The sequence below is a fragment of the Neovison vison genome, chromosome 9 (genome assembly GCF_020171115.1).
Source record: "Neovison vison isolate M4711 chromosome 9, ASM_NN_V1, whole genome shotgun sequence".
Taxonomy (NCBI): domain Eukaryota; kingdom Metazoa; phylum Chordata; class Mammalia; order Carnivora; family Mustelidae; genus Neogale; species Neogale vison.
This window is the reverse complement of record NC_058099.1, coordinates 91,408,943-91,430,420: the sequence shown is the minus strand read 5'-3', so window position 1 is coordinate 91,430,420 and position 21,478 is coordinate 91,408,943. Positions and strand designations below refer to the sequence as shown.

Here is a 21,478-nt window from a genome sequence, read left to right as displayed (position 1 = left end):
GAAATTTGTCTTTCAGCAAAAGTTGACTAAGCATTTATGCACCATGTGCAAGGCCTAGTTGTGTTCTCCATAGAATGATCTTAGATTATTTCCACTTTTGTCATGGGAAATCAGCTGAAATTCTACCCACTTCTGACTTAGCTCTAGATTATTCAATGGAACAGATACATGAAGAGCAGTCAATGCTCAATTACCCTTAAAATGTACGCCCCATGCCTTCAGAGTAGGACAGTTCGAAGCGGTCATGTGTCATTCCATGAATTCATGTGACAATAGTCACTAAACTTCAATTAGAAAAACACGGGGTCTAGACCGAGCACAGGCTGCACACCAGAAACATCTCCAGAAGAGGTCAGAACATCAGTATTTCACGGTCCCAGAACCAGCACAGAATAACCATACTCTACCTCCATTTTTTGTTCTGCTTTTTTTCTTCTTCTGGCAAAGCAGGGGAGTCCTTAGCATGACCAAGGGCAGGGAGATCCCTTTGCATCCACAGAAGCCCTTTCTTCTGATTGGAAAAGATGAGAGCGGCAGGACACGGTGTGTCCACCACGTCCTGCTGGGAGCTTGGCTACGAAGCCGAACGAGCGGGTGAAAGCCAGCCCTGTTTCCTGTGTACCCACGAGAAGGCCACCAAGAGGATCCCTCTGCCTGAAAACGCACTGGCAGTCACAGCAGCTCATTCCCGTTTTGACCGCTTGAATAGCTGTTTCCAATAGCTAACAGTACAAGAAGGCTTGTATCATTCAATTCTAACTTCATCTCTATCTGCAAGATACTTTATGCAAACAATGGAAAGAACTTCCCCAGAAGTCAAACAAGAACTGCAAATGTCTATCTCCGTAGGAGTTATTTATGTAACATTGCACCCTGTGGTCCCGAAAGAGAGGCTTATCGTAACTGGATTTTTGACAAGCCCCCCTTTCCAGTTTATTTTCCTCCTAGTAGCAGGGCAGTGTAGAACAGCTTTGAACACCGGGTTTCCATGTCAGATGTAAAAGCAACAAGGATATCTATAAATTGTTGACTTAAACACTGGCGTGGCCTCTTATATGAAAGATGAAAAAATTCTATGACGGGAGGAAGTTTAGAAGGTAGAGAGTTTATGGACAGTCACTTATAAAGTACTACATTTTGGGGGGGCACTTGGGTGACTCAGTCAGGTAAGCATCTGACTCTAGATTTTGGCTCAGGTCATGATCTCAAAGTCTTGAGACTGAGCCCTGTGCCAAGCTCTGTGCTGAGTAGGGGAGTCTGCTTGGGATTCTCTCTCCCTCTGCCCCTCTTCCTGCCCTCCCTGCACCACCACCCCAACCCCCACAGCCATGTGCTCACCCTCCAAAAAAAATAATAAGTACTACCGTTCTTAGAAATCTTAGGGGTCACCCATCCATTGGTACCAATGATTTTGTTACATTTTTTAAAACGGGTTTTTTTGTTACATTTATAAAACATTTTTTGTTACATTTATAAAAACACGACAGTTAGCATTGTGATGTCAGGATACAGCAAATCAACACTCCTAGATATAGCCCCATTTGGTCACCTGGAAGTATTTCTTCTGATAAATAAGAAAATGTTAACAGTGGTTCCCTCTAGGGAAGAGCTCTAGAATTGCAGGGAAATGTGGGCTGGAGGAAGGGAAATCTTTACTTTTCATTTTGCAAACTTCTGCACTGCTTAAATGAGTGTTGACCATGAATTACTTCACTTACGAAAATAAAAACGAGGTACAACTATGAGTTTTGAAATGGGAAAACCTGTCAATTCCATGAAGGCAGTAGGTCATAGTAATATGAAAAGGAACAGTTACATTCATGTATATATACATATTTTACACACATATTTACATATATATCAAAAAGCAGAAAAAACAACGTGTAAAAATCCACCATAACTTGGTAGAACTTACCTTTGAGGACGAGAGCAGGATGGAGAGAAGTTCTTCTATAGTCTTCCTTCTTTGGCTTTTCACAAGTGCATTTACTTGTGTGTAACTTGTATAATGTTTAAAACAATAAAATGGGGGCGCCTGGGTGGCTCAGTGGGTTGGGCCTCTGCCTTCGGCTGGGGTCGTAATCTCGGGATCTTGGGATGGAGTCCCGCATCAGGCTCTCTGCTCAGTGGGGAGCCTGCTTCCCCTTCTCTCTCTGCCTGCCTCTCTGCCTACTTGTGATCTCTGTCTGTCAAATAAATAAATAAAATATTTTTTAAAAAAATAAAATGGGGAGAATTTTTGTAAAATCTTTCCTCCCTGTTTTGCAAGCTCTCTGCTTTCTCCTGCTAACAGCACTCTGCGGGACTGATCCTAACTCATCTGATTCCGACGGGCTTTCCAATCACCGGATCCAACCCCCTAAGTCAAGTCAGGGGTAGGCCCGTGACCCAAGACAGGCCAATCAGTTTCTCTCTCTCAGAAGTTTGAATTTAGAGCAGAAACACATGGGGGCTGGAGGCATCTGCAAGTGAGTCAGCCGAAGACAGCTTCTTCAGAGGCTGCCCACGTGCCTCTGGGGGCTGGTAATCAAGTTTCTTCGGCACCTGTCCTTTGCACTGTTTTCTCAAGTCTTCCTTTATGTGTCCTTCCAGTAAATCCCTTAAAAAAAGAGAGAGAGAAAAGAAAAGCACATGGAGGTAGACAGTAACAAATTTATTGAAATCATGAATTCAGGTTGGATCACAGTAAGTCCATATTTCCTATAGGGCATTCAGGAGGAAATGTCTGAGAGACTGTTGGCAAGATGTATTTGGAACTCAGCAGAGAATAAGAATTGATGGCACAGAGTTAAGAGGCGGGAGCGTAACCCGAGTAAGGGATCCAAGAGAGACAACAGTCAAGGATAGGACTGTGGGCAACACCACCGTTTGAGGAAGGGGAAGGCGTGTGAGACACCGCCATCGGCCCACCGTGGTTGGATCTGGGGAGCTGTGCCGTATCCGGTCCTTCCCAGACCTCGAAGGGAATTCCTCATGCCTACCTACCGACCGGGCATTGTTTGCACGGTTCAAAGGGACGGCACGCACACAACGCCTAGTCCTTGTAACACAGAGACAATGGAGCTAGGTACCAAGTGAGAGGCTGTACCCAGGACAAGACGCTAGATCCAGACCTGTGAGCGATGAAGGATGCTTTTGCAACCACTTAAGGTGAAACAACCTATGAGTTTCTCAGGGACCTCTTCTGCCATATCCGTAAGGGTCCATACTTTGTGACAAAGAGTGGGGGGGTCCTCAAGAGAAAGAGAACAGAAGAGCCCCTCCTGTCTGTCTTCAGAGGTCCCGTCCGGGCACTGGATCGCTGGCGATGTAGCGCACCTGTCAGTTACGGCTAGAAAACGCCGCAGGTGGCACAGAGCCTTCCCCCATCCTCTGCCGAACTATGCTGTAAACATCAGAGGTCACGTGCGAGGAAGCCCACAAACACGTCCAACCTCGAGGCTCTCAGCCTCAGCCTTAACTGTACATCGGAATCAGCTGGGACATTAGAAAAACTTGATGACTCATCGTGCCGCCCCATTCTGATTTAATTGGCCTGAGGCAGGGGGGAAGCGTGGCTCAGTCAGTGAAAGGGCTGTGCTTAGCTCAGGTCCTGATCCCGGGGCCTTGGAATGGAGCCCCTGCTCAGCAGGGAGCCTGCTTCTCCCTCTCCCTCTGAACTTCCCCCACCTCTCGTGCTCTCTCATGCAAATAAAATCTTTAAAAAGAAAAAACAACTCCTCAGGTGATGGTAATGTGCAGCCATGGTTAAGAACCCCTGAATAAGCCTGTAGAGTATATTTAATTTTAAAATTTTGGGGACGCCTGGGTGGCTCGGCTGGTAAAGCATCTGCCTTTGGCTCGGGTCACGATTTCAGGGTCCTGGGAGGGAGCCCTACATTGGGCTCCTTGCTCAGCAGGGAGCCTGCTTCTCCCTCTGCCACTGCCCCACCTCGTGTTCCCCCTATAAATAAATAAAATATTTTTAAAAAGAAATAAATTAAATTTAAATTTTTTTTCTAAAAATTAAAAATTGGTCAGTTGCATGTACCGCAACCATCCAGATTTCAGTGTTCTGTGGGAAGATCGGTCCACAGTTGGCCTGCGCTCCCCCAGGACTCTGTTCAGCTGCTCTGAGTTGCAGCCACGCCTCATTCCCAGCATTTTCTCGGCGCTCCCCAGTCCTCCCGCCCTCCCCGCGGTCACCAGGGCACAGGGCCAACAAGCCGTGCTGCTCATCGTCCAGCTTGTGCTGTGGGTCTTCTTGTATCAGTGTCAGCAGAGGCCAAACAGTCCTTATCCCCAAGACCCCAGCAGAAGCCGAGGGGAAAGGCGGCTCAGGAGACCCAGGAGGTGTTCCCAAGGGCCTCCGCCCGCCTGTTCTGGCACCCGCCAGCCCCCGTCTGTGTTCTCCCAACAGGAGCACCGAGACACTTCACAGCCTGTACGCCCAAGGGCTAAGTGAGAGAGCCCAGCTCCAGTGACCCGAATCATCAGACAGCTCTTCAAAACAAAAGAAAGCTACATTAAAAAGGCAAGAAAAATAGGATTCACCATGGCTCCAGAGAGGGAATTCTAGAAGTAAGGAAGTGCAGGACATTTGGGGACATTTGTATCCATTACAAGGGATACAAATTAACAGGGAGCTGTCCTGTGGGGTCCAGAAGTGCCCACTGAGCCAGGAGAGCAGGACGGGAAGGGAGAGATTCGAACTGTGGGTGTGGATGGCGGTGTTGCTCCACAGGCAGGTGGGGGCCAATATAGCCACGTTTCTATTTGAGAATCTCCCTTTTCAAGCCTGCGCGGCACGGGTACTTTCCTCATCTGACTCTGGGTCTGTGCATACTCTCCTCCCAGCCCGCTCTTCTCTTTCCCTTCCTGCCCTCTTCTGTCTGACCAGCTCCTCATGGGTCAGGCCTCAAGGACTCAGGCCCTCACCAAACCCGCTGGGAGGGCTGGGACACTGCCATGTGCTCCTACAACACCCTATAAGTACCCTATTACAGCACTTATGTGGCTTTTTAAAAAATACTTTATTTATTTGACACAAAGAGAGAGAGAATACGAGCAGGGGGAGTGGGAGAGGGAGAAGCAGGCTTCCCGCCAAGCAGAGAGCCCAATGCAGGGCTCGATCTCAGGACCCTGGGATCATGACCTGAGCTGAAGGCAGACATTTAACCACAGAGCCACAGAGCCACCCTGGACTTATGTGGCTTTTGTAGATACTTTTATCTTACCTCTCTCCTCCCCAAAGTCAACTCAAAATGGATTAAAGACTTAAATGTAAGACCTAAAACTAAAACTCCAAGAAACAGGAGGAAAGCTTTATGACATTTGTCTCGACAATGGTTTCTTGAATATGACACCAAAAAGCATTAGCAACAACAGCAAAATTAGTTAAGTGTGACTACATCAAACTAAAAAGCTTCCACACAGCAAAGGAAACCATCAACGGAGTGAAAAGGCAAGGGGAGAAGATGTTGGCAAACCATATGTCTGCTAAGGGCTTAATTCCTGAACTATATAAGAGACTCCTAGAACTCACTTGCAGAAAAAAGGAAAAACAAAAACAAAACCAACAGGATGCCCGGCTGGCTCAGCGGGAAGAGCCTGTGACTCGAACTCTGGGTTGTGAGTTTGAGCCCCACTGGGTATAGAGATTACTTAAAAATAAAATCTTGGGTCGGGGCGCCTGGGTGGCTCAGTGGGTTAAGCCGCTGCCTTCGGCTCAGGTCATGATCTCAGGATCCTGGGATCGAGTCCCACATCGGGCTCTCTGCTCAGGAGGGAGCCTGCTTCCTCCTCTCTCTCTCTCTGCCTGCTTCTCTGCCTACTTGTGATCTCTGTCTTTCAAATAAATAAATAAAATCTTTAAAAAATAAAATAAAATCTTGGGAAAAAAAAAAGTAATCCAATTAAGAAACCGACAAAGGATGGGAATAGGAATTTCTCCAAGAAGATATACAGATGGCTAACAGATAAATGAAAAGATGCTCGATAGCACTAAGCAGAAAAATGCCAATCAAAACCACATTAAGCAAAATATAGAGAAAAGGGAGCCCTTCGTGAACTGTTGGTGATAATATAAACTGATGCGGTCTCTATGGAAAACCGCATAGCGATTCCTCAAAAAATTTAAAACGGAATTTTGTGGAATTACATGACCCAGTAAGTCCACTCCTGGATACATATCAAAACAAAACAAAACAAAACGACAACAAAAAAACCTGAAAGGTGCCTGGCAGTTGGTAGAGCATGTGACTCTTATTCTTGGGGTTGTGGATTCGAGCCCCATGTTGGGTGTAAAGATTACTTTAAATAAATAAAATCTTTTCTTTAAAAACTTGAAATTTGGATCTTGAAGAGATATCTGCACTTCACAACAGCGAAGATATGGAAGCAGCCTAAGCCTCCATCGATGGATAAGTGGAAAGAAAATGCAGTATATACGAACAGTGGAATTCTATTCAGCCTTTAGAAAGAAAGAAATCCTGCCATACGGGACAACACGGATGCATTATGCTAAGCGAAACAAACCAGCCTCCGTGCAAGATCCCACTTACGAGAGGCATCTAAAATCCTCAAACTCATGGGAATAGGGAATAGAATGGTTGCCAGGAGCCAGGGGAGCGAGGAAAGGGGACTTGCTGCTCCATGGGCATACGGTGTCAACTACGCAGGAGTAAAAGTTCTAGAAGCCTGCTGCACGACGTGGTGCCTGGAGTTGACGACACTGGACTACTGTGCACTTAACATTTGTCAAGAGGCTAGATCCCACGTGAAATGTTCTCACCACAAAAAAACATTCTCTCTTCTGCATGAGCTGCATGAAAACGTGTTCGTTTTCAATCTTGGCCATCACTGTATCATCAGCAAGCACAGTACAATGAATAATGATGGACAGATGGACAGACAGATGGACGGATGGTTACAGGGATACATGAGGCAAACACTGAACTGAAAGAGAGAACCTGAGTGTCATAGAAGACCTGCAGATTCTCATCAGAGAGTGGGATCCTGTAGTTAAAGAGATCTGAGGAAGACCCGTTTAAGAGGACGGTCAAGTCCAGGGTTTCCCACCTGATATCACTTGGGATCCCACCTGAAAGCAAAAACCTAGCTCAAGCTATTCATAGAGGAAATTTAGTCCGGGGGCTCACATCAAAGGGGAGCTAAAAGAGCTAGGGAGAAATGGGACAAGCTCAAGATTGGGAAATGCAGGAAGCTTGTGTGGCCACAAGTACAGCCGGAGGAACCAAGGGAGAAAGTGTGCTGCCGGGGCCCAGGAGCCCAGGCTGAAGCCAGGGTGGCCTGCACAGCAGGAGGTGAAGTCGCAGAGGGAGCCCAGTCACTACGAGAAGCCCTGCCTGCAGGGACGAGGTGAGGAGGCAGGGAAGGAGGATGGGGACTCCTGCCCTCTCTCTTCTGCCCACCTTCTAATCTCCTACCAAGTGCCTCTCCTTGGCTGAACTTCCTACAACGCTAAGTGACCGGGCAGTCTGGGAAATGTGCTTTGCAGGCATCAGCTCTCCCATCAGATAGAGGAAAAAGAGGCAGGAATGCAGAATGGTTCTGACAGCAAATAACCCGGCGTGGGAACAGCTTGCTGAAGCTGTGTGAGAAGGTCAGCAGAAAGAAGATTCTGGGACTCTGCAACTGGGGCATGTGGTTGACAGACAGACCCTCCTCCTGAACCCTGGAACCACCATCTGATCCTGAAAGAGAGGAAGAACCGTGTCCTGGGGCCAAAGAGCTCCATGAATGTCAACACTTAGGAATGACTTGGGGAACAAGAGAGAACTAGAGGGAGGGAGAGGCTATTAGTGTGAGGTCCAAAGCCTGGTGCGGAAAGAGCAGAGAAAAGGTAGAAGAGCAAGACAGTGGGAAGACTCAAGTGGGAGTCCCAGCTCAGGCACTTACTAGCTAGAGGATTTGGGCAAATGAGTTATGGGCAAATGAGCCTTGCTGTGGAAAATGGAGGCAACACTGGTACTCCCAATATGGCAGTTAGAGGAGAATTAAATGAGATAGCGTCCACAAAGCACTTAGCCCACTGCCTAGAGAGGACAGTCGCAGTGGAGGGCACACTCTGCCCACATTCTCTACAGCACGGAAAAGAAGGCTTTCTCCAAGGTTCTGGCTCAGAGTCTCTTGTGACGTTAGAGTCTGTTGGCAAGCTTCATTTCCTCACTGGCTTTTTGTTTTATTTTTAAGCTTGTATTTATTTGTTTGTCAGAGAGAGAGAGCACAAGCAGAGGAGGGCAACAGGCAGAGCAGAGAGAGGGAGAAGCAGACCCCCACTGAGCAAGGAGCCCGATGCGGGACTCCGTTCCAGGACCCTGAGATCATGACCTGAGCCTAAGGCAGACGTTTAACTGACGGAGCCCCCTGCCAGGCATCCCTCTCACTGGCTTTTGATGGGTACCTCAGTTCCTATCCACATGGGCCTCTCCACAGGCTGCCCGAGGGTCCGCACAGTATGGTAACCAGCGTCCCCCCGAGTGAGTACTCTGAGAGCCCAAGAAGGAAGCTGGTCTCCTAAGACGGAACGTCAAATGTGACATACCGTCACTTCTGCCACCTTCTACTGGTCACGCAGACCAAGCCTCAGATGGGGTGGGAAGGGACTAGGCGAGGGTGCGGATACCAAGGGCAGGGGCCATGTGGGGCTGGCTGCCACATTCCCCTCCCTCTTCCACACTCTGTTCTTTCCCGTACCACCTCTCACCAACTAACATTGTTTCACTCACTTTTTTGGCTGCCCCTCCGCCTCCCCACCACAGAATGTAAGAAGGAGGGGACTTCTGCCCGTTGAGTTCACAGTTGTCTCATCAGCACCTAGAACAGTACCTGGCACCCAGTAGGGCTTCAGGAAATATTTGTTAAATGGGGGGAAAATGAGCCACTCAGTTGCACTACGTCTACAAGAAACTCTCCAGAGTTCCCACAAAGAGCCTAGCTCATCAGCACCCCTGCTAGTCTTTAAACGTTCTTGCATTTCCTGGTCTCCGAGGACACGGGGCAGCATGTTTATCCGCCATTTTGTTTATGAGGGAACTGAAATCCAGGGAGAGGAAGGGTCTTGCTGCTCAGGGTCCGCCAATGTGGCCGGTGCGGCTGCCCCAACCCTCCCCACTACCCCAGCCCAGGGTCTCCCTGCTGCATGGCGCAGCCCTGGGCACTACCCACACGTCACGGTCCACACAGACGAGCTCACTAACTAAATTCAGCTCACTAGCTTCCACGAAGTTCATGGAGCTTCGTGGAATAATTCACAGCATTTCTCATGGCTCTCACGCAGGCAAGCCGGGCACTGCTGGGAGCTGTGGAGGCTGCACGGAAAGTACCAGCAAATCTCTGATGCGATTCTTTGTTGGGGGTTGAGGGGGTGGCAGTTTCCTTTCACTCTTTCCCTGGCAAGTCCAGGCCAGAGCCTCAAGGCCAGGCCGCGGCTCAGTTGCTATTTCACAAGCAGGGAATGAGGAGCAGTCGTCCCCTCCTTGGGCTGAACCAGCTCTGCGCTGAACCGCCTCCCCCCACCACAGCCTCCCCGTCAAAAATAAATTACCACAGGGGCACCTGGGTGGCTCGGTTGGTTGAAGGATCGACTCTTGGTTTCAGCTCAGGTCATGACATCAGGGTTGTGAGGTCGAACCCGGGGCCAGCTCTACAAGGAGCACGGAGACCGCTTAAGATTCCCTCCCTCTCCCGCTGCCCCTCCTCCCTGCTCACGCACACACTCTTTCTCTCTCCCCCATAAATAAATAAATAAATAACCACAAATGTAGCAGCTTTAAAAAAAAAATGGGAAAAAATTGAAATTTAAAAAAATTTTTTAAAAAATGGAAACCCCAGTATAACCCCTTCTGGGAGTCTCAGGACCTTAAGTCAGGGCTCGGCCTGCTGGACAATGGTGTCCCGTGGAGGGATCTGGGTTAGTTTCCCAATTAATCGCGCCTTCAGGGAGAGGGGTTGGGACCATAAAAGCTCCTTTCCCCTCCACTCCTACGTCAGCATAAAATAGCTTCACAGTACACGTATAAATTAAATTCAGTTCATGAACAAACTTGCCTCTGAAGAAGAGAGGGAGAAGGATAGCAACAAAGATGCCCGTTACTCTCACCTGGAAGTCCTGACCCTATATACGTTCTCAGCCTCTCTTGGTTGCCCAAGGCTGAGAGAGAGCAGGGAGGGCCTCCTGTCCTGCAGAAAGCCACGGAGGGGTGACAACTCCATCACGCTGGGGGAAAGGAGATGGCATACCCTGATGGTCAAGGATGAGGAAAGGGTAGCCCCTTCCTTTTCCCCTCTTTTTTTTTTTTTTTAAGATTTTATTTATTTGACAGATGGAGATCACAAGCAGGCAGAGAAGCAGGCAGAGAAAGAGAGGAGGAAGCAGGCTCCCTGCTGAGCAGAGAGCCCGATGTGGGGCTCGATCCCAGGACCCTGGGATCATGACGTGAGCCGAAGGCAGAGGCCTTAACCCACTGAGCCACCCAGGCACCCCTCCACTAACTCTTGTCAAGACCCCCCACTCCTCTGTCCTGCCCCAGTGCTGATGGGAGGTGCCCAGTTCAGCTGCAGGGACCCGACTTCTCGGTGATCCTACAGGCCCCTCAGGCACAGACCAATGCCAGCCCAAGTGTCCCAGGGGTGCCACAGGCATAGGAACATGACTTTTTTTTTTTTTCTAAGATTTCATTTATTTATTTGAGAGAAAGAGAGCATGAACAGGGTTGGGGAGGGGCAGGGGAAAAAGGGGAAGCAGATTCCCCGCTGAGCAGTGAGCTCAACACAAGACTCACTCCCAGGACCCCTGAGCCAAAGGCAGACGCTTAACCGAATGAGCCATGCCCGTGCCCCAAGAACATGCTACTTAAAGCCGCATGGCCAAGCGTGAGGCCAAGTGTGTGGCTGCAGTTTGCTAATGTCCAAGTCTGGCACATATGCTTTCACTTAATCCTTGCACAAACCTCCGCGGTAGAGGTGTGTTCACTAGGTTTTATAGAAGAAACAAACTCAGAAAGGTTAAAAACTAGACCAAGGACTCCCAGTCAGCGGCACAGCAGGGATTTGAACACTGTTAACATTTTATCTAACACACACAAGTAAGGCAAAAGTAAGGCTTTGGGTCTTTAATTCAAAGGAACACTGGCACAGTGGTTCTCAATGGGGGATAGTCTTGCCTCCCTCGATTTGGCAATGTCTGGAAAGTTCCGTCACAACTGGATGGGGAAGCAGATACTACTGCCATCTAGTGGGTAGAGGCCAGGGATGCTGCGGAACCCAAATGCACAGCACAGCCCTCACAGCAAAGAACTATCAGCAGTGCCGCTGTTGAGAAACCCTGCTCTAAGACAGTTGTTAGGGTCGATTTAATGTTAAAACCCGCTTAACTATTAGGGCCTGCTTAGCCAGAGCGACTCCATATTGCCTAGGTAGCCCTATTGTTGTTTACATCCACGGACTTCATTCTGGGAATAAACGCCCCAGTAGTTCCTGGTATCGGTTCCGGGTAGCGATTCCGGGAGTAAACGCCTTAACAATAGAAGCCACGTACCTTGGGTCTGCAGTTATGCCCTATAAAACGAGCCTGTGAGATCGGGATGGGGTTTCTCTCTTCCGAGGCGGCCCTGGCCGGTCAGTCTAACTTCTAATGCTTGGCCTAGAATAAAGCTTTGCATAACTTTCACTTTGTCTCAGTCTCGTTCCTTTGATAATGGACCCCCACACAGTGACCACATTTGCCTTATTATTTGCTATTAAATTCAATCTCAAAAATGCAACCTTGTAGAAAACTGGTAAGGTGCAAATGGTTCTTGTCTAGGAAGGGAACCCAGAGGCTGGAGTTGTACATACCAAAAAGACACTCAGTGTGTGCCTAACTCCAGGTCAGTCTTTGACCCTCTTTAAGCCAGCTGTGCCTTCCTGCTGGTTCCCTAACTCTCTAAGGTGACCATAAAAAATAGCCACACAGGGGCTCCTTGAAAAGCTCTTCTCCAAATAGAGCCGCATTCTGAAGTACTAGAGGTTAGAACGGCATCATATGAATTTTGGAAGAGGACAATTCCATCCATCACACCTCTCCAATTATTTAATCTTTAACACGTGCTCAGCACATATATTGTAAGAGGATTATGTTTAATTACATTAATGACTTTGCCTTGCAATAGATCTCAGTCCACAAAATCCACATGTTCCTACCGCATCAGGCTGCTTCCTTAAGGCTATTGGTGTATTAACGCTAATTCAACAAGAATGACTCTCTAAAGTGATACTTGAGATATGTGACACGCTTCCCTCCTCTTGTCCTCTCAACCAGTCTCCATTAAGAGTTTTTTGTACAGTGACAGGTCTCCGCCAGAGGCTTTCTTCCTCCGCCAGCTCAGGGATCAAACCCAATCATACTCGGCCCCAAAGGGCCCTTCAGGGAGCCTTTCTTAGCATATAAATCCAAACCTCCTTTTTTTCTTGCTAATGAAAGTCTCAATAATTAGCGCATTGTTTAAATAATTTACAGGTTTCCTATTTATTGTCAGAAACATTTTGGAATGATTGATCAATTCATTGGTTGACTAGTTTATGAACTTAATCTCTTTTAAGCTCAAAAGTCCTGTATTGGATGGCATGCCAGAGCCTGGATTCAGATCCTGGTCCCATAACCAGCCTCCCGGGACAGACTGCTATTTCTCACCCCTCATTAGAGAAAAACGTGCCCTTGGCAACTGTAGAGAGGAACATCCTGGGAAATGTCTCTTATCCATCAACCGAAGCAAATAGAACGGACTTGCTTTTCCCCAGATCTAAGTGTTTGAAGCTGAAGCCCAAGGCCAGGCAAGGATGGGTGAGAAGTTGGAGACTTAAGTTTTTAGCATCTACTGGGGAGTGGGCTAGCACTGGTGTCCTCGCTCCCCCGCAAACCTTCCCACCCGCTCGGTGGGCTGATACGCCCTCGCCCCCGGGCCTGACCAATCAGCTTGCCCCATCCCCTTAGCAACAGCGTTTGCTCCAAGGGGCGGGCCTATGAACCCGGCAGAGCCAATCAGAGCCGCTCCTGGGACTGAGGCTCCCGAAAGAAGGGAAACGGCGGGCCTTTGAGGCTCTCCAGCCAAGAGAACCGCTCCAGCAGCCAGCAGGCCTGGGTTCCATGGGCAGTCCTTCACCTCGTCCAGTTCTGACGCGCTCTCAAGACTCCAGAGCTGCAGATGTTGTGCCATAGCAGGCAAACCTCCAAACATGCACAGTTCAAGGAGATCTGACAAGTGATTTTAGAAACCTGCTGGAACTGGATGAAATTAAGCTGAGGACTGCCCCCTCCCCTCCCAAGTCAGGCTAGGCCACTCTCGTTCCACATCTGCTCCACACTCAGCCAGAGCATTTTAAAGGGGGGGGGGGAGGCTTAGGGGGCACCTGGGTGGCTCAGTCCTTAAATGTCTGGCTTTGGCTCAGGTCAAGATCCCAGAGTCCTGGGATCGAGCCCCACGTTGGGCTCCCTGCTCGGTGGAGAGCCTGCTTCTCCCTCTTCCTCTGCCGCTCCCCCTGCTTGTGCTCTCTCGTCCGCTCTATCCCAAAGAAATAATCTTAAAAAAACAAAACTCAGCCAGAGCATTCCAGCTCCGGCATGACACAGAATCTAAGAAAACATATCCAGTCCAGGGGCGCCTGGGTGGCTCAGTGGGTTAAAGCCTCTGCCTTTGGCTCAGGTCATGATCCCAGGGCTCTGGGATCGAGCCCCGCGTTGGGCTCTGTGCTCAGCAGGGAGCCTGCTTCCTCCTCTCTCTCTCTGCCTCTCTGCCTACTTGTGACTTCTCTCTCTCTCTGTCAAATAAAAAAAATCTTCAAAAAAAAAAAAAAACATATTCAGTCCATTGGAGATCTTAGAATGTAAGTTCTAAGGAAGCAAGTTTTGTTTAATTATTCATGGCCGTATCTCCAGCATTAGAACCGTGTTCACTCAACAGATACTTGATGGCAGAAACTCTGACGGCCCAAGAGTTTCAATGACTAGCCCAAGGTTGCCTCCGGCGGGTCAGAGTCGAGCCTAGGACTCAGTGACAGAGAAAGGGAAGAGTAACTGTTGAGATCTTACCATGAGCCAAGTACTATTACCAAAAAGTTTGCGCACCACTTCATTTCATTCACGCCACATTCATGCCCCTAAGATCCCCATTCTTCAGGTAAGGCCACAGGGAAGGTTATTCATCCATTCTTCATCCGGCCAGTTACTGGGCCCTTCCTCACCCAGCGCCATGACCAGCCCTGGGACACCGTGGCCAACAAAGCACACCGAGCCTATGGTCTAGCAAGGCAGACGTTCAGTTACAGGATTTCTTCCTTCCCTTTTTCCTACCAGGACTGGCAGAGGGAGCAGCAGGCTCCCCACTGAGCAAGGAGCCCAAGGAGCAGAACTCAGACCTAGTGATCTGAGCCGAAGTCACCCACTTAACTGACTGAGCCACCCAGTGGTCCTGCCACTGGAGCTTCTAAGTCTAGGGATCTTTACGGGCTTGTTAACCAGCTGTTCTAATCTGGTTAACCCTCCCTGGGCCTGACATCCCATCAGGTTGGGAAAGGGTGGTGGGGTCCCTCCAGGGTGGCGTAAAATCCTTTGAAGGGTGGTTTCCTCTCAGGGCTGGGGCCTTGTCCCTGCATGCTTGCCTTCCGCTGGCCGCTCATCACTATGGAGGAAATCAATGGACGGAAGCGCAGGAGGTAATCGGGAGGGAGGGAGAAGTGAGTCTCCTTTAGGCACAGTGGGCAGAAGTGGGCTCTCTCTAGGGAGGGCACATGCAGACCGAGGCCCGCAGATGAGAGGAGCCGCCTGTGATCAGCTAGACAAAGCGTGGTTCAGGAAAAACAGCAAGAGCAAAGGCCAAACACCCTGCAGGGCACAGCAAGGTGAAGAAGTAGGAAGTGTGACAGAAAGTATGGGGAACGTGGAGAGGGTATAGGATGAGTGTGAAGGGGTAAGCAGAGGTGAGATCTCTTTCTCCAAGAAATATATATCTATATATAATTATATATTGATTATATAGTTAATGCTAATTAGTAATTATATGCCAGTTTTATAACACTATGTTTATATAATTATATAATAATTAATCGTATTGTGATTATATAATCACATATAATTTATATTTCTACTACATAATGTAATATATTACCTAATGCATCTATATTTATAATACAAATTAAAAATTTATATAAAATACCTGAATACACATAAAATCTATATATAAATTCTATATACTATATATTTAGATATATATAATATAAATAAAATTTAATAAATATACATGATACAGTTTTTTTTAAAGATTTTATGTATTTATTTGGCATAGAGAGAGATCACAAGTAGGCAGAGAGAGAGGGAGAAGCAGGCTTCCCACTAAGCAGAGATCCCGATGTGGGGCTCGATCCCAGGATCCTGAGATCACGACCTGAGCTGACAGCAGAAGCCTAACGCACTGAGCCACCCAGGTGCCCTATATGATAAAGTTTTAAATTAATGAATATATAACATTTTTCTTGGGGAGAAGGATCATTATATGTTATATATATGAGATGATTAAGTTATACCTTTTTTTTATTTTTTAAAGATTTTATTTATTTATTTGACACAGAGAGAAATCACAGGTAGGCAGAGAGGCAGGCAGAGAGAAAGGGGGAAGCAGATGCTCTGCAGAGCGGAGAGCCCGATGTGGGGCTTGATCCCAGGACCCTGAGATCATGACCTGAGCCGAAGGCAGAGGCTTAACCCACTGAACCACCCAGGCGCCCCTAAGTTATACTTTTAGAAGACGAGAGCCATGTATTTAAAAAAGATTGATTTGGGGGTACCTGGGTGGCTCAGTCAGTTAAGCCTCTGCCTTCACCTCAGGTCATAATCTCAGGGTCCTGGGATGGAGCCCCACGCTGGGTTCCTTGCTCAGTGGGAAGTCTGCTTCTTCCGCTCCCTCTGCCCGGCCCCCTCTCTTTCACTCTCTCATTTGCAAATAAATAAAATCTTAAAAACAAAATAAAAAAAATAAAAAATAAAAAAGATCGATATCAGGGATGCCTGGCTTGTTCAGTCGGTGGAGCATGCCACTCTTGATCTCGGGGTTGTGGGTTCAAGCCCCACACTGGGTGCACAGAGCACTTAAAAAAAAATCTTTAAGGGGCACCTGGGTAGTTCAGTGGGTTAAACCTTAGGCTCCTGTCATGATCTCAGGTCCTGGGATGGAGCTGCATGTCAGACTCTGCTCCATGGGGAGTCTGTTTCTCCCTCTGCCTCTGCCTGCCACTCCCCTGCATGTGCTCACTCTCTTTCTGACAAATAAGTAAAATCTTTTTAAAAAAATCTTTAAAAAAGACTGATTTGGGGAGGTGGGGGGGGATGGGGTAACTGGATGATGGGCATTAAGGGGGGGCATGTGATGTGATAAGCACAGGGTGTAATAGCAACTAATGAATCATCGAACATTACATCAAAAACTAATGATGTATTACACATTGGCTAATGGAATTAAAAAAAAAAAAAAAGGATTGATTTTGCCTTGTATCCTTCTGAGACCAGCTTAGTCATAGACAAGATAAATACACCTACTGAATTGCCTGAAAGGATATTCATCATGCTAACCACAGTGAATTCTGACGGTCATTTTCTTGCTTTCTTTTAAATATATTTATATATTTTTTAATTTCTTGAATCTTAGGGGTACCTGGGTGCCTCAGTTGGCTAAGTGTCCAACTCTTGATATCAGCTCAGGTCATGATATCAGGTCCTAAGGTCAAGCCCCGCCCGGGGCTCTGCCCTGGGTGTGGAGCTGGTCTAGGATTCTCTCCTTCTGGCCCTCAGTGCTCACCACAGCCCCCTAACCTGTGCATGCTCTAAATAAATGAATAAAATTTCTCAAATTTTTATAAAATATATGTCATTTTTGCCAAACACTAAATCACTGATTTGGAAAAAGAAATCATACTCCCAGATAACTTTGCTGAACAGTCCAAGAACCTTGGACAGCCAATTTCTAGACCTCTTTGGATGTGAAAGAGAAATAAACTTCTCAATTTTTGTTAAAAGACTTTATTTATTTATTTGACAGACAGAGATCACAAATAGGCAGAGAGACAGGCAGGGGGTGGGGGGTTGCAGTCTCCTCACTGAGCAGAGAGCCTGACATGGGGCTTGATCCCAGACCCCAGGACCACAACCTGAGGCTTTAACCCACTGAGCCACCCAGGCGCCCCTAAACTTCTCAATTTTTAAAACGTTAATTTCTTGTTCTTGTTTTACTCTGCAAAACCTAATTCTAATTGGTACCCTCAGATTAGCGGGAGAGTAGGGTCCAGTGGAAAGAGCACTTATCTTGACGGTGGTAAAAAGGAACTGATGGGTTACACTCACATTTTATTAGATTTTTAGCTTTAGAAAGATTATCCTGTTAGGGAAATGCAAAACAAAACCACCATGAGATATACCTCATACCAGTCAGAATGGCTAGTATCAAAAAGACAAGGAAACGTGTATTGGTGAGAATGTGGAAAAAAGGCAGGCCTCATGCACTGTTAGTGGTAATGTAAATTTTCTATGAAAAACAATATGGAGATTCCTCAAAAAATTATAAGTATGGGGCACCCGGGTGGTTCAGTTAGTTGAGAGTCAGACTCTTGGTTTTAACTCAGGTCATGATCTCAGGATTGTGGGATCAAGCCCTTCATTGGGTTTCACGCTCGACAGGGAGTCTGTTTGGGATTCTCTCTCCCTCCCTCTCTCCCTCTGCCCCCCACCCCCGCTAAAATACATACATACATTTTTCTTTAAAAGGGAAAGATTAAAAGTACTGTAGGATCTAGTAATCCCCCTTCTGGGTATATACCTGAAGAAAATGAAAACACTAATTCAAAAAGATATATGCAGGGCGCCTGGGTGGCTCAGTGGGTTAAGCCGCTGCCTTCGGCTCAGGTCATGATCTCAGGGTCCTGGGATCGAGTCCCACATCGGGCTCTCTGCTCAGCGGGGAGCCTGCTTCCTCCTCTCTCTCTCTGCTTGCCTCTCTGCCTACTTGTGATCTCTCTCTGTCAAATAAATAAATTAAATAAAAAAAAAAAGATATATGCAGCCCCCATTCATTATAATATTATTTACAAGAGCCAAGATATGGAAGCAACCTGAGTAATCATGGGAAGATGAATAAAGAAGAAGTGGCATATATATAAAACGAAATGTTACTCAGCGATTACAAAACATGAAATCTTGCCATTTGCAACCACACGATGAACCCAGATGACAGTACGCTAAAGTGAAATCACTCGGACAGAGGAAGACAAATACCATATGATTTTACTTCTATGTGGAATCTAAGAAACAAAACAGAGAAACAAGCAAAAAACCAGACTCATAAATATCCAGAACAAACTGGTGGTTGCCAGACGGCAGGCACATGGGGGAATGAGCAAAATAGGCGAAGGGGATTAAGAGGTACAAACTTCCGCTTGTAAAATAAACAGGTCACGGGGATGAAAAGTACAGCATAAGGAATACGGTCAGTAATATATTGTAATAACGTTGTACGATGACAGATAGCCACCACACGTCTCCCAGTGAGGACAGTGTAATGTATAGAAATGTCACATCACTATACTGTACACCCGGATAATAATATAATAATAATATATTAATATAATTACTATATATGATAATATTATAATAATAATAATAACCTTAATATAAGAGTGTAGGTCAACTATATTTCAGTTAAAAATAAATCTTTTTAAGGGTGCCTGGGTGGCTCAGTGGGTTAAGCCGCTGCCTTCGGCTCAGGTCATGATCTCAGGGTCCTGGGATCAAGTCCCACATCGGGCTCTCTGCTCGGCAGGGAGCCTGCTTCCCTCTGTCTCTCTCTCTCTGCCTGCCTCTCTGTCTGCTTGTGATCTCTCTCTGTGAAATAAATAAATAAAATCTTTTAAAAAAAATAAAAATAAATAAATAAAATTTTTAAAGATTCTATTTATTTATTTATTATTTGAGAAAGCGTGCACGAGAGCATGATGGGGGAGAATCAGAGGGAGAAGCAGACTCCCCACTGACCGGGAGCCCAATGTGGGACTCGATCCTGCAACTCAAGGATCATGACCTGGGCCCAAGGCAGTCACTTAACCAACTGAGCCACTCAGGCGCCCTAAACAATTTTTTTTAATTCCATTGAGAGAGATACAGAGACAGAGCACAAACAGGGAGAGAGGCAGAGGGAGAGGGAGAACCGACTCCCCGCCAAGCTGGGGGCCTGACGTGAGGTTCGATCCCAGGACCTGGAGATCATGACCTGAGCCGAAGGCAGACACTTAACCATCTGAGCCACCCAGGAGCCTTAAAAAAAAAATTTTTTTTTTTAAATAAAACCTGCTTTTCTAGTAGGGATCATCTTTTAAAAAAAGATAATCCTGTTGACCTTGGTTTGATTCACAATTTTACCCCAAGACATACCTCACTATAGTGGTTCTCACACTTCCGGGTGCATCCGATTTCCCTGGAGGGCTTGTTAGACCACAAATTCCTGGGCCCTACCCCAGAGTTTTTGATCCAGTAGGTCTGCATAGGGCCTAAGAATGTGCCTTTCTAACAAGTTCCCAGGGGCTGCTAAAGCTGCTGGTCCAAACATCTCAGGAATCACTGCCCTAGAGTAAGTCCTATCAATGACCTCTAAGAGTGGAGAATGTGAGTTCTAGAACTCTCTCCCACCCCCAAGTGGGCAGGCACTGCTACACACCACCTCCCAGCACCTGCCCTTGGGCTGAAGCTACATGGAAAGGGGAAAAGGGGAAAAATCGCTGGGTCCTATAAGGTCCACCCTCTACGGCCCTCTGGCAACTATCAGCTTGTTCTCTGTGTTTACAGGTCTGATTCGGATTTTTGTTTGTTTCTTTGTTTAGATTCCACATATGAGTGAAATCACACAGTATCCGTCTTCTCAGTGCAACTGAGAAGCAGATTCCTGGGAGGCCTTCCTGTTGTCAGCTCTGCTACTCTGAGCCCGCCTCCTTGGCTGAAAAGATACCAATTTTGCAGGGAATGGGCCGGGGCCTTTTCTATGCCAGAGCACACTAAGCATGCTAATCATAGTGCAACTCCCCAAGTATATAATGCACTTCTGAGGGTGTGCGACAGGCCTCACTATTAGTGTGGTAGGACCTGGGGCTGTGGCGGGCAACCAAAACATTTCCCTTTGCCTCTAGGGAGGGCTTCTGGGCCCTGGCACCATGACCATTTTGTACTGGGTAATTCTGTGTTGTAGGGGGCCATCCTGTCTATAGCACATTATCTAACACACCCCTGGGCTCTACTCACTGGATGCCAATAGCACACACGCGCCCCTACCCCCACTTTGTTTTAACCTTCCAGTGTATCGCCAGATAATTTACAGGGGAGAACGGCTTCTCCAGGCTGGGCATATACATAACAGGTGCTCAATAAATGACTTAGGGTTAGCTGAAGGCAAAAAAATGTCTCTCATCCAAAAAAACGCCCCGGATTACCCCTCTGACAACCAATCAGATCCCACCTCCTCTGCAGTGTTTTTTCAAGGGCCTGTGCAAATGCCACTTCCTCCATGAAGACTTCCTTGATTGTCCCCACCCCTAGCAGTACATACCCTCCCCCTCAGTGGTGATATCCAATAGTTTCTGTTCTTCTTTGACACTTGTCATTTAGTGTCCCACACATTTATACTTGGCGTCCTATCTCTACTATTCACCAAGGACCAAGGTGGCTTTGGAAAAACTTCAGCGCAAACTATCTCCTCTGTCCACTAACACCTCCATAAAAATTATATTCTCTGGAATGCACAGGTAGTATTTTCTCAAGCCTATATAAAATATGAATAGTTCACAATTTGCATTCCTCTGCAAAACACAACGTAAGTAAAATGGTCTTTTACCTATAGCGTATTAACAAGTTCATAATTGGGGTGCCCAGGTGGCTCAGTGGGCTGAGCATCGGCCTTTGGCTCAGTTCGTGATCCCCAGGTCCTGGGATTCCCTGAAGACTGGTTCCCTGCTCAGTGGGGAGCCTGCTTCTCCCTCTCCCTCTGCTCCCCGCTTGTGTTCTCTCACTATCTCAAATAAATAAATAAATAAAATCTTAAACAACAACAAAAACAGCTTAATACCATACACCTAGCAGGCAGGTTCTAAAAAAACACTTTGCCTAGATTAACTCATTTAATCCTTAAAACAACCCTGGAGTTTAAAAAAAAAAAAAAAACCTCCGTTTTATAGATGAGGCACAGAGAAGTGAGTTAACTTGCCCCCTGGTCACACAGCTACGAAGTACAGAGTTCGGATGTAAACCAGGCAATCCCTCCCCTGCCTGCCCGCTCCTAAGGGCTACAACCTCCTGCAGCCAAGCCGCAGACCTGCGGGCCGTCGGGTTCCCAGCAAGCCCGCAGCCGCAGCTGGCAAATCCCTCCCAGACACAGTTCTGCAGCCGCGGGTCATCACGCATTCACACGTGGCCCAA

At 47.2% G+C, this 21,478-nt stretch overlaps 1 long non-coding RNA gene across 1 annotated transcript in view; it reads right to left on the bottom strand.

Annotated features, from left to right (window-relative positions):
* Positions 1 to 2,172: 2,172 nt before the first annotated feature.
* Positions 2,173 to 21,478, bottom strand: part of LOC122917721 — an 85,762-nt gene continuing 66,456 nt past the window's right edge. The window contains exon 4 of the long non-coding RNA XR_006386445.1: positions 2,173 to 2,599. This is a non-coding gene — a long non-coding RNA (uncharacterized LOC122917721). The remainder of the gene's footprint in view (positions 2,600 to 21,478) is intronic.